Raw genomic sequence first — 15,343 nt, 5'->3', positions numbered from 1 at the left:
TGGGGCTTAGGATATCTAGATCCAGAGTTTGAAAAAGCACAGGACGGGGTTTAGGAGGCCTACGTCCTTGCCATCTTTTGGGTGATCCAGGTATCACTTTCCACCATACTCTCTTCATCTATACTCTATAGATAAGGAATCTAAGGACCAGTTCTTAGATTCCTTACCTATAGAGTATCTCCTAGCCCTACATCTCTATGAGTAAGGAATTTCGTTAACACTTTGGTCTGTTGGCATCTTTAAACACCCCACGATGGTTAATTTTGTGTGTCAACTGACTAGGCTGTGGTCTCAGTTGTTTGGTCAGACACTAGTCTAGATGTTGCTGTGAAGGTATTTTGTAGATGTGGTTAACATTCATAATCAGTTGACTGTAAGTAAAGTAAAGTGGATGACCCTCCGTAATGCAGGCGAGCCTCATCCAATCCAGTTGAAGGCTTTCAGAGTAACAACTGAGGGTTCCTGGGGAAGAAGAAATTCTGCCTCTAGGCTGCAACATAGAAATCTTGCCTGTGTTGAAATTCTGTTGGCCTGCTCTAAAATTTTAGGCAGAAGCCTGCAACACGATTCTCATTTGAATTTCCAGTTTGCTAGCATGCTCTATGGATTTCAGACTTGCCAGCCTCCACAATTGCATGAGGCAATTTAAAAAAAATAAATCTCTCTTTTTCTCTAGCTACAGCCATTTGCCCTGACTCACCTTGCCCTTGACCTCCCTGCCTGACCTCAGTTCTGGCTTATTTTTCTGTGTTTGCCTCACCCCTCAGCTCTATATTTCTAGCTTCAACCTTGTGCTTTTCACCTGGATGACCATTATTTAAACTTTCTTTTTGGCCTTGGCTACCATTTATTTCCCTGAATAAAAGTTCCTCTGATCTTCCTCCAACTCCGAGACTTCATAGATTGACCCAGAGGGACCTGGACAGGTATGACTGAGCTCAGCTTTGTACAGGCATGACTGTTTACATGCTCACAGCCTCCAGGGCTTCTGCCTTTCGGTGCTTCCATGGCTTACAGCATTCTTGTCCTACATACCTCTGCTCAGAAACCACCTCCTTTATACAGTGTTCTCATACTTTTACAAAGGGTTAAAAAACAGCAGGACTCATTTCCACCTCCTGGGTGTTGAATGTCTTATTCATGTCACAGGAGGCATGTGGTTACAAGAGGACATGTTTGTTAATTAAATGGGAGTGTGTATAATGACCCTTATTCACAAGGGTGATTTTTAAAAATATGGGTGTGTGTGTGTGTGTGTGTGTGTGTGTATGAGGTTTCTTCACAGCAAATGTTTGCAAAGCTCTTGGAGATCCATGGAAAGAGGTTGCTTGGCCAACCCCAAGAATTATTAGAAATACAGGCTTTGCTGTTGTTGGCTCTACTCTAGAAGACTCTTATCATATAACAAGTGCTTGCGTTTATAAGGGGCACTGTACAGGAAGTCTAGGGTGTATTATGACTTCAATGCATTGCCCGTCTGTCAATGTCTAAAGAGTCCTATATATGGTCTCAGTCTGTAGTGTGTTTAAGACATTTAGACATTTTCCTCTCCCTTGTACTCTAGTGGAATCAGGCTGAGCTTGTGTTATATAACACCACCGTCCTGCTCTGTAATGAGCAACTTCTAAAGAGGAGGCAGCAGGGGAACAAAGCCACCTGGCCTTTGCCAAGCTTTCCAGGCTCTGCCAGTGCACCTGCAGAGAGCTCCGAGAGCTCGGCCTGGAAGAGAGACTGGCTATTATGTTTCATTGCGTGAGATGACACAGTGCCTTTCCAGGACAGGCTGGACTGAAAAAATCTCTGCCTTTATTTCTTGGCCAAATTTTATCCAGGGTCTCCCAAGACTTAGGGAATCATTAAGCAGCTGCCTCATTGAACCCCTGCCTTTCACTCTCACCTCAACTGCTTTGAGAAATTTGATCGACTCAGACAGAAACATGAAATATTCATAAGAAGCTTTCGGTGAGCAGTGTCTCAAGAGCTTGCAGGGCTAAACTGGGGAAATGTCACATGTTGGTTTTACACCTCAGTAGCACTTGTGCATGGTCCGTGTCCGACCCATTGGTGTACTAAATCAGACTGAAGTTTCATCACTATGCTTTGAGTATAAGACAAATATCACTCCCTCTCATGTTGCCTGCTATTGCTAGAGTAGGAGAGGTTATCAATTAGGGCCCTTTCTGTTGGGACAGGAAACCCAATTCAAATTGGTTTAAGTGAAGAATGAACTGTATTGAATCAACGAAAAAGCCCAAGGCTAGCTGGCTTCAGGAGTGGGGCTTCAAGGCTCAAATGAGGCCATCAGGGCTTGGTCTCTCTCCATCTCTAGGCTCTGCCTTCTGTTTGATTGGCTTCATTTTAAGCCTCCATGTTGTGGGCCCCAGCAGTTCCAAACTCCCCCTTGTGGTGGCAAGATGGCAACAACAGTTCCAGCCTCCATAGCATAAAGCAAGGGTCAATACATTTTTTCCATCAAGGTGCCAGAGAAAAAAGTGTTTAGGATTTGTGGACTGTGTGGTTTCTGTTGCAGCTACTCAGCTCTGCTGTTATAGTGTGAAAACAGCCATAGATAATACATAAATGAATGAGCATGGCTGTGTTTCAATAAAACTTTATTTACAAAAACAGACACTGGGCTGGATTCAGCCAGCCAGCTATAGCTTGCCTACCCCTGTTAACTACATAGAGTTGTTGTTGGAAAATGGCTGCTCAGCGGGGGATGTACCTTCTGGCTTCTCTTGTAATTGGATATGGCCATATGACTGAGTTCTTGCTAAAAGAACCTAGGTGGAAGTTATGTGGACCCTTTCTAGGTCAAAACTTGTAATAAACAGGTATGCCCCTTCACATTCTTTACCTTCTGCGGCTGAATGCAGATGATGAAGAAGTTTTAGGAGTGGCAGAGCCACAGGGTAAGGCAGTCTGATTCCTGAATCACTGTGTGAAGTGGACCCACTTAACGACCAGGAACAACTGCCTCAGACTGTTACGTGGGAAGGAAATAAATTTCTATTGTGTTTGAGTCATTATACATTTTTGATTTATTTTCAACAGCAGTTTACTTACCTTAAGTAGTAAAGAAGTCAGTGTCAGAAAGAGTGCTAATGTATGAAATAATCATAATATGTAGCACTCAGTAGTTGTGCCATGGGAAGCAAGAAAACAGAATAGGCTGAAGAAATGGTGACCTGTGTTATGCCGTGGCAAAATAGTTCTTAAAACTATTTGGAAGGCCAAGCAAATATCTGCTGTCCTGTAACTCTAGGGAAAGCCATTATAAAGAGATAGAACATTGTTGTGTGTTACAGTTGAGTTATTTGCTGCTTATTGCACTTTATTACTAGAAAAATACATTCCCTGGCAATAATTGGCCAGTTTATAAGCAGAAACAAAAGAGAATAAACAATCCCCAAATTTGGAAAAACCTATTGATTCTGGACACCCAACTGGAAATAGACTGAATGAGAAAACAAAAAAACAAAGACAAAAAAAAAAAAACCAAAACCAAAAAAACACAAACCCAATTGCCCGCCTCTAAAAAAAGAAAAAAACTTTGAAGGGAGAAAAGCCCATTAAGAAATCTCAGTTAAATATAGCAACTCAACTCTGCAGCAAAGGGCTGCTTTCCACCCAGACCTATTGTTCAGATGGTCTCAAGGTGGCTGCCATTAAATTGAGAGAAATCTTTGGAGACAAGGAAGAAAATAATTTGGCCTTCAGAACTAGGTCTAGGAAAGAACTCTGGGTGTGGTTATTGGCACTTGGAATTTACTGGAAACAAATAAACGAGAAACTTTCTGTTTTTGAGGGAATTGTATTACAAAAAAAAAAATCACAAGCTTGGATGAAATAATCTTTGATTGGTTAAGCCTTACCCTTCCGTCCTAAATTTGTATGAGCAGAAAGTGAGCTGTGTTAAATAAAATTTACAGGAGGCTGTTGGCTTGAACTGAGCTCCTGCACTGGGCCCAACAGACTAAATCAAAATGGAGTCACTCATGCTTAAGTTCCACATCACCAAACTGAAATTAAGTTGTTTATGTGACCTTCCAAAAAACCAGGAGAGAGAAAGGGATAACAGTTAAATCCCCAAGCAGGCCAGTTTTAGCAGACGTAAGAAAGTCCCCTCTGCACCAGCCTGGGCAACAAAGTGAGACCCTGTCTCTACAAAAAATAAAAAATTAGCCAGGCATGGTGGTGTAAATTTGTAGTCCCAGCTACTTGGGAGGCTGAGGCGGGTGGATCGCTTGTGCCCAGGAGTTTGAGGTTGCAGTGAGCTGTGATTGCACCAAAGCACTCCAGCTTGGGCAATGGAGCAAAACCCTGTCTCAAAAAAAAAAGAAGAAAAGAAAAGAAAAAGAAAAACAAAGCCCCCTTTGCTTTAATCTTTACCCTTTACCAGAAATGTAACTTTGAGACAACCAATCCACATTTTGTTTCCTGTGTCTGCTTTCCTCAGCTCTTTTCTGTCTGTAAAACCAGCCTCCTCTGCTTGGCTCATCAGAACACTCACTCTATTTTATGGGATGAAGTGTTGCCCGATTCTAGAATTGCAAATAAAGCCAATTAAGACTTTTGCATTAAATTTATTTTAATTCTGTATTTTGACAGCTGTATAAAGGGGGTACAGTCTTCAAGGAGGACACTCCAGAAGTGGCTAAAAAAAATAATGGACATGGAAGGATACCCAACAGGGTAGAGTAAGGGGCCCTAAACAAAAATAGACAAAAAATTCTTCCCAGAGAGCAGATTAAGGACTAGGCAAGGAATTTATCTCCCCTGCCACGCAGAGGGTCTTTACACTGTTGGCCCAGCAGAATTCCATCATGCTATTAAGTAAGTACTGTGTTCTTCTCATTTTTCTTTTTTTTCTGAATGGGAGTCTTTTTGCAGATATCAGGTCTTGGGTCCACCACAATATAGTGGACATGTGTTAGAGGGACAGGTAACTGGTCTTTGAGTTCATCAATTGCTGGACCAGGAGGAACCGCATATAGACCTGATTAAGAAGACATTGTGTCCTCAAGCATCCTGGACTTTGAGGTGGATGTAGTGGCTGAATGGGACTTTGGGTTTTCTTTCTTGAGGAGGGCATGGGTGTAGTCTCCATGAGGGAAGAAGGATGCAAATGGACAGTTGGCATACAGGAGGGTGGACTGTGATAGACTGATAGCTATTTACTAAAAATCCATTTCCTTTTCATCCTGAACACAGCTAGACCACACGTTCCTGGCTGTACAAGCAGTTAGGTGTGGCTACATGATTGAGTTCTAGCCAACAGAATGTGAGTGGAAGTGATGTAGGTTGTTTCCAGGCCAAGAAGCCAGTGTGTCCTCTCCTGGCTCTCATTCCCTTCCTGCTAGTTGAATACAGATAATCATGAGGCCCAAGACCCTAAGGAACAGTGCAGCCAGGAGTCGGAAGGAGCCTGGGTTTCTGAATCATCACATGGAGGGGAGCTGTTTTCAGCTGGGAGAGCTGTCTTCAGTTGGATACTGGGTGAGTGAAAAATAAACTCCTATTGTTTTTGAGCAATTATAAGATTTTGTATGCTCGTTACCACAGCTTAGTTTATTTAATTAATATAAGAAGCAACATGATCTCTTTTTCTCTGTGTGTGCTAAACATGTTCTCTCTCTGTAGGCTGGCTTTTGTTTCAATTCTGCATGTAACTCAGTTGTTAGCTGGAGCTTCCCTTTCCCATAAGGTCTAGGTGAAATTGGAATGATCGCCTTATCATATGGGTATCTAAAGCTTTCCCAAGATATTTCTGAATTCCCAATGGAGCTTCTGTTTTCTGTTTTTAAAGATTCCTTTCCCTTTTGAAGTCTTCAGCTCAAATGGTCTCTCTCTGTCTCTCTCTCTCTCTCTTTTTTTTTTTCCTTCTTCTTTTTTTAGAGATAGAGTCTTTCTTTACTGCCTGGGCTGGAGTGCAGTGGCACAATCACAGCTCACTGCAGCCTGGAACTCCTGGGCTCAAGCAATCCTCCTGTCTTGGCCTCTGAAAATGCTGGGATTACAGGTGTGAGCCACCGTACCTGGCTGGTCTCTGTTCTGTTCCACCCTTTTTCCTTTTTTTTTTTTTCCTTTGAGTTACACATGCATACATATATACTTCACACTCACACAAATTATTTATGAGAGTAAGAGATTGTAGTGAGAAATTGGTGAGGAATAAGTAGAGGAAGGGCTTACACTCACAGGGGTGCAAACCTCAAATGAAAGAGAGGTGTCACCACCCTGAAGCCACCTACCACTGGTGAGTATCCCTGGCCCTTCACTTCACCTGGTCCCAACTTGTCTCCTTAGTTTTCATTCTTCTCTCTCCCTCTATTTGTCATTTTCCCCTTTACTTGTACCAAGAGCCAGACAAAAGCCCTTGGATATTCTGGGAAGACTAACAAGTTGGTACATTGGGAAATCTAACAATTGGATGCTTTTTCAAATTGCTACTTGGAGGAGAGGCAGAATCCTGCCTGGGGTACAAAGCAAAGTAGAAGGACCACACTCAGCCTCTGTCATCCTGAGCAATTCAGCTCTGGCCCCAATATGCACAACTTACTAAAATAGAAGAAATGTATAGAATAAAATAGAATAAATGGATTTTGCTCAACCCACCCTTTTTAGAGTTTTGTTTGTTTGTTTGTTTGTTTTAAACAACTATCTGTCTTTATGCAATCATGTCCCTGGGGACTCACCCCAACCCCATATGGCTTATCAAAGTGTTCATTAAAAATGTACCCTTCTCTTTCTGAGTTTTGTTAGCCTAAATTTTCCAATTTTCTTTGCATTTTTAGTGACATTTAAATTATCCTAATGAGGTTTCACTACTGCTTATAGATTGGCATTCCAGGCAGGTCTACCAGCTTCCTCCTAATATAGGATTGCTCAACTCTTTCTCTACATTTTAGGAGAAAAACCGAGAAAATTTCTTCTTTATTTCCAGTGGAATGTCTTTTGTCCTTCTCTGATGTCTTGGCATCAACTTATGTTTGTTATTGAAGGATTTCCTGAGCAGCTTATCATGGTACTTTCCTATACAAAGATAATTCTTTCCCTAAAATAAATTTAGGTTCTAGCTGGTAATATCATAAAAGCTTTTTTTTTTAACCTTGTTTCATATGTACTTGATAGAATGCAGTCATTTTAACCCTGGAACTAAATTAACTTTCAACTCCAGCGGGGTTGTCATGTACAGTTGTATAGGTTGTACACTAAGCCATCCTAGGGAGCACCTTTTACCTATAGTCTATGTCACTGGTAATTTCTTTTTTTTCTTTTTTTGAGATGGAGTCTCACTCTGTCACCCAGGCTGGAGTGCAGTGGTGCAATTTCGGCTCACTGCAACCTCCGCCTCCCAGGTTCAAGCAATTCTCCTGCCTCAGCCTCCCGAGTAGCTGGGATTACAGGTATGTGCCACCACGCCCGGCTAATTTTATTTTTTATTTTTATTTTTTAGTAGAGGTGGGATTTCACCATATTGGCCAGGCTGGTCTCGAACTCCTGACCTTGTGATCCACCCACCTTGACCTCCGAAAGTGCTGGGATTACAGGTGTGAGCCACTGCGCCTGGCTGTCACTGGTAATTTCTATAGTTGTGTAGTCCACAACCTGTACAACCATATGTTGTATAGTCCTGTCTCAAGGACCACCCACCATCCAACTAACTATTAATCTCAATGGCCAAATTCCAAATTTCTGGAAGAAAACATTTGGTGGTCCATTTTGGGCCAGTTGTCCACTCTTCTCCAATCAGATATGCTCAGATTGGAAATATCATGTTGTAGGCACATATGTCCAGAGCCTCAATGCCTTTGGAGAGCCCATCTGGGGGAAATGGGAAACTGTTCTCAGAGAAGGGGTTGTATGAGAAAGGCAGACATCTCAAAACACAGCATTACCAAGGGCCAGTGATTAAAAAAATGAATAGTCCAAAGGTATATCGAATATAATCTAAGCTGATGTTTTTCAAACTATGAGGTATGACCCATTAATGGGCTATGAAATCAATGTAGTGAGTCATATTTCTAAATAACATAGAAATGAAATAAAAGAGGTTAGAGATTAGGAAATATTAGCATGCAACCTACCTAGTAAAGGTAAACTAGTATATAAAGTGTGGATTGTGGTGCAACGTGATCAAAAACCAAACCAAAGCCCAAACCATTTCACTCCTATCTGCCTGCCCACAGGTTTGATGCAGGTGCCCTAGGGACATTTATCTGAGAGGATCTTTCTAGGCCTTGTCTCCCTCACTACTCCTGTGATCTTGCCTTATTTTCTTTGCTGAATCTTTGTTTTGAATTTGATTCCTGCTCCCCATTCATTCAGGTCTCAGACTTTCTTTCTCTCAGCTCCATGTCCAGGCCCAACTCTGGGAAGTTCAGCCTGGTTTGACTCCCCAGCGTCCCAGGAAGTGAAAGTTAAAAAAATTATAGCACTGTGAGTTGCCAAGCCCAGCCTTCCTTTGCCTCACTTACTAGGAAATCGAACCCTTCCTTGGTTCCTGAGCCCACCCTTATCTTGGCAGATGGTTGGTTGGAGTCTCCAGCCTGCAGAAGTAGGACCTCAATTTAGTCGTGCTCATCTGAGCCCAGTATCCCAATGGCATGGCTTATGTCCCAGAGGCTTGCTTGCTTCCTGAACTACAGCCTATGGCTACCTTTGCCTAATTGAAACAATTGAACTTTTGCTTACATTTTCTGCTCTGTATTCTCTGTGCTATGGTTTTGTAAGCCAAGTTGTCCTGGAGATTGGACAATGTCGTTAACATCTCCCTCTTCCCATTGATAGGCACAGGTTATGTCCCTTGTCTGGATGAACCCATGAGCAGAATCCTGCTGCCTGCCTGTCTTCCAGAACCCCCTCCCACATGTTGCCCATGGAGATCACCTACAAGCTTGCTGGGGACAACAGTTTTGTGCATCAGGCATGTACGTGGGACCACCCTCCTCCTACTTCTCCCACCCATGGATTCCTTCTCTGGATCTATGGGTTTATTGTCTGTGGCTTCCTATACCTGCTTCCTGTCCCTTGATTTTGATGACGAGTTTGGATGTCCTTCTCTGCATCCATGGCCTTGGTTCTCCTACCTCCTTTCTTTTTTGAACTGGCCAAGCCTTCGAGGGATATCTACAAGTTCTTCTAATAATTCCCCTTATATAGGGTTGCTGGATTTAGCAAATAAGAATACAGGACACCTTGTTAAATTTACATTTCAGCTTAGCAACAAATTTACATTTCAGCTTAGCAATAAATAGTATTTGCATGTCCCATGCCATCTGTGGGACATACTTCTATTAGGAAATTATTCACTGTTTATCTGAAATTCAGATTTAACTGTGTATCCTGTTTTTTATCTGGCAACCCTACACCTACAGTTCCTTGCTGAGGAAATGGCCTTAAGCTCTTTATGCACAGGTAGGTGGTCATGCTGTGTCCCATAGGACCCCACCCCTACCCCATCCCCAACATCATAGCTAATTGGATCAGGAGTGAGCACTTGACCCAAGGTCAGCTAGTGCATAGGTTGGCCCACAGTCTAAAAAGTAGCCTGGTGCAAGACCTTTGCACTAGAGGGAAATAGTGTCTAAGTGAACCAAATCAGAGGTTCTCCCTCAGTAGTCAGAGAGTAAGAGAATAATCAGTAAGAGAGAGTGAGAGAATCAGTTGGTAGGAAGAAAAAAAGCCAAAAGATACATAGAGAGAAAAAAACAGTAAATACAATTCATGAAGTCGTAGAAGTCCTGAACAAGCTGCTCTATGGGGAGGGAAGAAGGATGGAATCAGGACTTGGTCAGTTGCAACAGGAGCCGCTGAAGTAGAAGGAGAGAGAAAGGAAACAGCGGAGGCATGGTAATGGTAGGATGCCAGGGACCAGTCAGCACCAGACCTGAAAGTCCATGAGATAACCTGCTGATTTGACTACCAGCTTCCAGATCCCAAACCAAGAGCAAAACTCCCTAAGACTCCCAAACTCCCTAGGCTGGGCCATGGATTTTTTTCTTTCTGTGCAGTCTGGTGGTTTAGCTTGGTTCACACGAGAGGCCTACCAACTTGGCTGAGCTTTCTTATTTCTATTTCTATCATTACAATGAATCTCCATAATTTCTGGTGTGAAGTTAACCTAACCTAGAAGGGAAGCACTCTTAGCTTTGGTTGTGCTGTTCAACACACCATCCAGGCGAAGGGGACCCACCCCACCCCTGTCCATCTCTCACTGCCATGCATATCTCCAGATACTGATACCTGCTGGAACTGACCTGGAACTTCTGACCCTAGGCCTTATAGCACTGCCTGCCCGTATGAAATCTTGGTTCTGGAATCTTCCCGTCCTCACTGACCTAGTGCCTAGCACAGTGTCTGACACATGCCTGGAGAACAATGACTATATGCATAAATGCAGTCAAATTCATCTCTTTTGGCTTGAGTGGTTGTGGTGGAGAGGAGATAGAAGCCCTGAATGTGAGTTCTGGCTCTGCAACTTCCTCACTACATAACCATGGGCAAGCTACTCAAATCCTTTAAGCCTCCGTTTTCTCTTCTGTGAAATGAGGATGGCGTTATCTACCTGTTAGAGCTATTGTGAGGTTTAAAATAGCAGACATGTGAAAGCCTATATATAACAGGCCCTCTGAAAAACTTTACTGCATCTAAGTATAAGGAAGCTGCATTTTGTTAGGGTTGCACTTTATGAGACCTCAGATGAGTAGAAAACAAACAAACAAACAAATCTCATGATATAAGAGTCCTCTTGGCAAAGGATGGCAGCCATTTATGTTGGCCAGCTGGCAAGAGAAGAAGCAGAGTTTATAGTTTGCTGGGATTGCAGGTCAAAAATCTTGCAATTTTGGACAAATTTTTATTTTTAGATTATTTGGATTCTTTTCTTTTCTTTTCTTTTCTTTTTTTTTTTTTTGAGATGGAGTCTCGCTCTGTCATCCAGGCTGGAGTGCAGTGGCGCAATCGTGGCTCACTGCAAGCTCTGCCTCCCAGGTTCACGCCATTATCCTGCTTCAGCCTCCTGAGTAGCTGGGACTACAGGCGCTCACCACCATGCCTGGCTAATTTTTTTTTTTTTTTTTTGTATTTTTAATAGAGACGGGGATTCACCATGTTAGCCAGGATGGTCTTGATCTCCTGACCTCGTGATCCGCCCGCCTCAGCCTCCCAAAATACTGGGATTACAGGCGTGAGCCACCACGCCCAGCTTGGATTATTTTCAAAATTTCAAAAAGATGAATCTTTATTATTACTTTTGTATTAGTCTCCTTTAAATGTACTTAAATCAAATTTGCTTACAATATCCCTGCCCCCAATTCCATGATTTGAGGGAGAAGAAGATGAAAAATGTACTTTGTGATACAAAATGGATGACTCTTTATGGTCCTGCACAGCTGCATGTTCCAGCATCACATTAACCTCTGGATCTTCTCAGCATTCACTCTGGAATTTTTAAAATGTCATAACAGTGTATTTTCAAAATAATATCCTTGTGCACCCCCTCCTCCCCAATCGTGTAATATTGTCAGGATGTTTTATCTGGTGCCATATATCCTGCACATGACAAATCCATTTCCCCAAACAAACCATCGCATATGTCCACACTGTCCATAAATTTTGAATCCTGACATCAACACTATTACCCTCTGACGTTTGGGTTGGCCTGAGTTGTGCAAAATTGAGGGGGTGATGTTTTTAAGGAATGAGGGGATGTCACTCTTTTCTTTCTGATGGGTCCCCTCTGGAGAAAGTGATGTCAGGAACATGCAAAACTTAACCCTACTGGAGAAAGCCCCAGATACTCTCCCCAGGGTATCCAGAGATTAAACCGGCCAGATCTGTAAGCATCTCCACCTCTGGGGGTGATAACAAGGTCACCCTATACTTAGGTTTGACTTTATAATAATACATCTGGCATCAATAGAGATTCCTTCTTTTCAGAGTGCTTTCCTATTTATGGTCTCATTTTGCCCTTGCAGGAGGAAGAAAGGGAGCTGGTTAGGAAGCAAACTTGAGTTTCCCATGCTCTGTGGCTGAGCAAGTCACTTCACCATTCTCAGGTTCAGTTTCTTCATCTGTGAAGTGGTATTATAAGGGCTGTTGACTGCTTAGGGTTGTCTAAGTGCAAATGTTGCTGTGGGTTGGGCAGGAATGCTTAAGGAAATACAAAAAGCCATAGACAGAACTGCACTGTGATGATAAAAGTCATTTAGACACTCTGGAAGCTATAGAGCTGGAAGGAACTTCAGAAATAATAGTAAAGAGGTTTCAGTCTTTTATCTTGTGAAGATGCACAGATGAATCGTGGGCAGGAGCAGGACACATTACTTTGGTGGCTCAGATTTTTGGTCTCTCACTTTAAGAGGCACCTAAACTGCAAGCAAAATGCCATCGCTGGCATTGGCTCCTTCTCCACTCCACTCTCACTCACTCAAGAAAGCATACCAGAATGTTAGTGAGAGAGGTTATTATAAGGGTAACCTTGATTTCACTCTAATTTATTTTTCAAAAATGCAAACTCAGCATTCTCACATGGAACAAAACCCTGACCCAAACCAAGTTAAGCAAGAGTTGATATTTATTGACTTGTGAAATTAAAGAATATCCAGCAGTAGAGGCTTTAGTCCTGGCTAGATCCAGGGGATCAAATGGTTTTGTCAGAACTTAGACTATTTATTCATCTCTAGGTTCTACTTTTCTTTCTATCGACACTGTCAGACAGAGTCTTTTCATGAGTGATAAATGGCTGTTGGCAGGCTTCGGTTTGTATCCCCAAAGCTTAGCACCCTCTGTGAAAAGAGAGCTTTCTTCTCCCAATAGTTTCAGTGTTAAGTTCTAGGATTAAGACTCATTGGACTGACTTGGAATCACTGTCCCCTATCCTTGAATCAGCCACTGTTTTCAGGGCAGTGGGATATGCTGACTGCCTAGGACTACATCTTCTCTCTCTTTCTTTCTCTCCAGGATGGAAGTGGGGATGGAGGTGGCATCGGCCTCATTTGAACCACATGGACTAAGAGGGGCTATGGGAGTATTCCCCAAAGGAAGACTGAGGGGCGTTACTAGAAAATGGGAGAATGGAAGCAGAGTGGGCAAAACCAACAGATGTTCCCTATAGTAAATAAAAAATTTGGACAATTATTAGTGAGCAAGTACTTATAACACATATGGCACATGGGATTGTGACTCACCAGTGTGTGAGCACAATATGGTCAAAAACCTCGATCCAATTCAACCTACTCATCTTAACGATTTTATCAGCATTTAATAAGTTTGTTTTGGCCATAATGTGTTATAGTTTTGTTTGTGGTTTTGACACCTCATTAGAGGTTTCATCAGTGTAAGGAGCCAACCTAAGAGCTCTTCTCACAAGTTTCCCAAGAGAGAAATTGCCCCTCCAAATGTGAGGAGTCTCACTTTATATAGATAGCATCCACACTTCTTGCAGTGGAAAACAAACCTTATAAAATGTAATACGTTTGGTTTCCTAACTTTTTCATGACCCTGGGGTGGTAGAAGGAAGTGCAAGTTTTATCACTTAGATTTAGAGACAAGGAAATTGAAATGGAGAGAGAATTGGGCTCACATGCAGGCAGCATGTCTAGCTGCCTCCATAGTGTGATCTGAGGCACCCCATGAGGCCTATGATTACTGTAAACCTCTAAAATAAATAAAAAATCTCTGCCACTGAAGTGCTTCTTAATGAGATGTGTGTAGTTTAATGGGATCAAGGCATTGGATCACTTGAAGGACAATGTATAATTAATACGTTTTTACAAGTTGGTTCAATTCAAAAAATACTTATTGAGGATCTACTGCTAGTTCTATCACTGAGGATGTTTTGGTTACAAGTACAGGAATACCTTGAATATATTGCAGGTTCAGCTCCAGATCACCGCAATAAAGTGAATATTGCAATAAAGCTAGTCACATGAATTTTTTGGTTTCCCAGTGCATATAAAGGTATGTTTACACTATACTATAGTCTATTAAATCCACAATAGTATGATGTATAAAAGTGTACATGCCTTAATTAAAAAATACTTTTATTGCTAAAAAATACTGACACAGAGACACAAAGTGACTACATGCTATTGGAAAAATGGTGCCGATAGACCTGCTTGACGCAGAGTTGTCACAAACCTTCAATTTGTGAAAAATTCAGTGTCTGCAAAGTGCAATAAAATGAGGTATGCCTGCAATAGCAAACCCCATTTCAACAGTCTTAACATATAAAAGGAATTTATTGACAACCCCAGTGATAAGGTGACCTTCAGGTGAGGGTTGATCCAGAAGTTCAACAATGTCATAATACCAAAGATCTAGTTCTTTCTCCTTTTCTTCTCAGGCTCCCAGGTATTTGCCTCATCCTAAGACTGGCTGCCTGATGATCACAGGGTGGCTGCCAGAATGTTCTGAGAATTACATGCTTCCTTATTTATACTCGGGATGAGAAAGCAGCTGTCCAAGGAGTTTGTAAGTGTGAGACAGTTCCTTCCCAGGCAGCATCTCTTCACATCTCCCTAGTTCAAACTGGGCCACGTACTGCCTATTCCTAAACCCAACTTGGTGGCTAGGAGGAGGGGATGTGCTGAAAACCAAGGATCATGCCTGACACCACCTTCTCTAGTGGCATATGGGCCGTGGGGAGAGGGGTCTTGCCTGAATGAAAACCTAGGTACTGTTAACAGGAGGAAGGGAAATAAATGCAAAACCGCCCCTCATTAGGAGCTGAATCTTTGTCAAAGAGTAGAATAGTAATGAATATTTGTAAATAGAGCAAAGGAAATCAAGTTTCAAGGGCAGAAAGAGAGAATAATTTTAATTTTGGGCATGTCGAGTTTGAAGTATCTGCAGAATATGTGGACAATGCTATTGAGGAGTAAGTTGGAAATAAGGACCCAGGACTCAGCTTTGGGCTGGTGCTGTTGATATGGTGGTTAAAGCCACGACAGGAGAGGCCAGCAGGTGCAGGGCAAGCCCCCCTGGGTGGTGCAGGGAGGGTGAGTGGAGCTCTGACACCGCATGATCTGGGCTTATGAGGGAAAAGGAAGGGGGCCCCACGGAATTGGAAAAGTGAGGAGAACACTGTATTAAGAAGGCATAGGGAGAGGCCGGGTGCAGTGGCTCACGCCTGTAATCCCAGCACTTTGGGAAGCTCAGGCGGGCGGATCACGAGGTCAGGAGATCGAGACCACCCTGGCTGACACGGTGAAACCCCGTCTCTACTAAAAATACAAAAAAATTAGCTGGGCGTGGTGGCATGTGCCCGTAGTCCCAGCTGCTTGGGAGGCTGAGGCAGGAGAATTGCTTGAACCCGGGAGGTGGAGGTTGCAGCAAG

General features: G+C 42.6%; 1 protein-coding gene across 1 annotated transcript in view; it reads left to right on the top strand.

Annotated features, from left to right (window-relative positions):
• LOC134807048 (proline-rich protein HaeIII subfamily 1-like) overlaps positions 1-13,708 on the top strand; it is a 65,080-nt gene extending 51,372 nt beyond the window's left edge. Inside the window, exons 7-9 of the mRNA XM_063780511.1 lie at positions 5,364-5,499; positions 11,982-12,062; positions 12,967-13,708. The gene's annotated coding sequence lies outside the window, so the exon portion shown is untranslated. The remainder of the gene's footprint in view (positions 1-5,363; positions 5,500-11,981; positions 12,063-12,966) is intronic.
• The last annotated feature ends 1,635 nt before the right edge of the window (positions 13,709-15,343 follow it).

This window comes from Pan troglodytes, chromosome 8 (assembly GCF_028858775.2).
Source record: "Pan troglodytes isolate AG18354 chromosome 8, NHGRI_mPanTro3-v2.0_pri, whole genome shotgun sequence".
Lineage (NCBI taxonomy): Eukaryota > Metazoa > Chordata > Mammalia > Primates > Hominidae > Pan > Pan troglodytes.
This window is presented reverse-complemented; position numbering and strand designations above follow the sequence as displayed.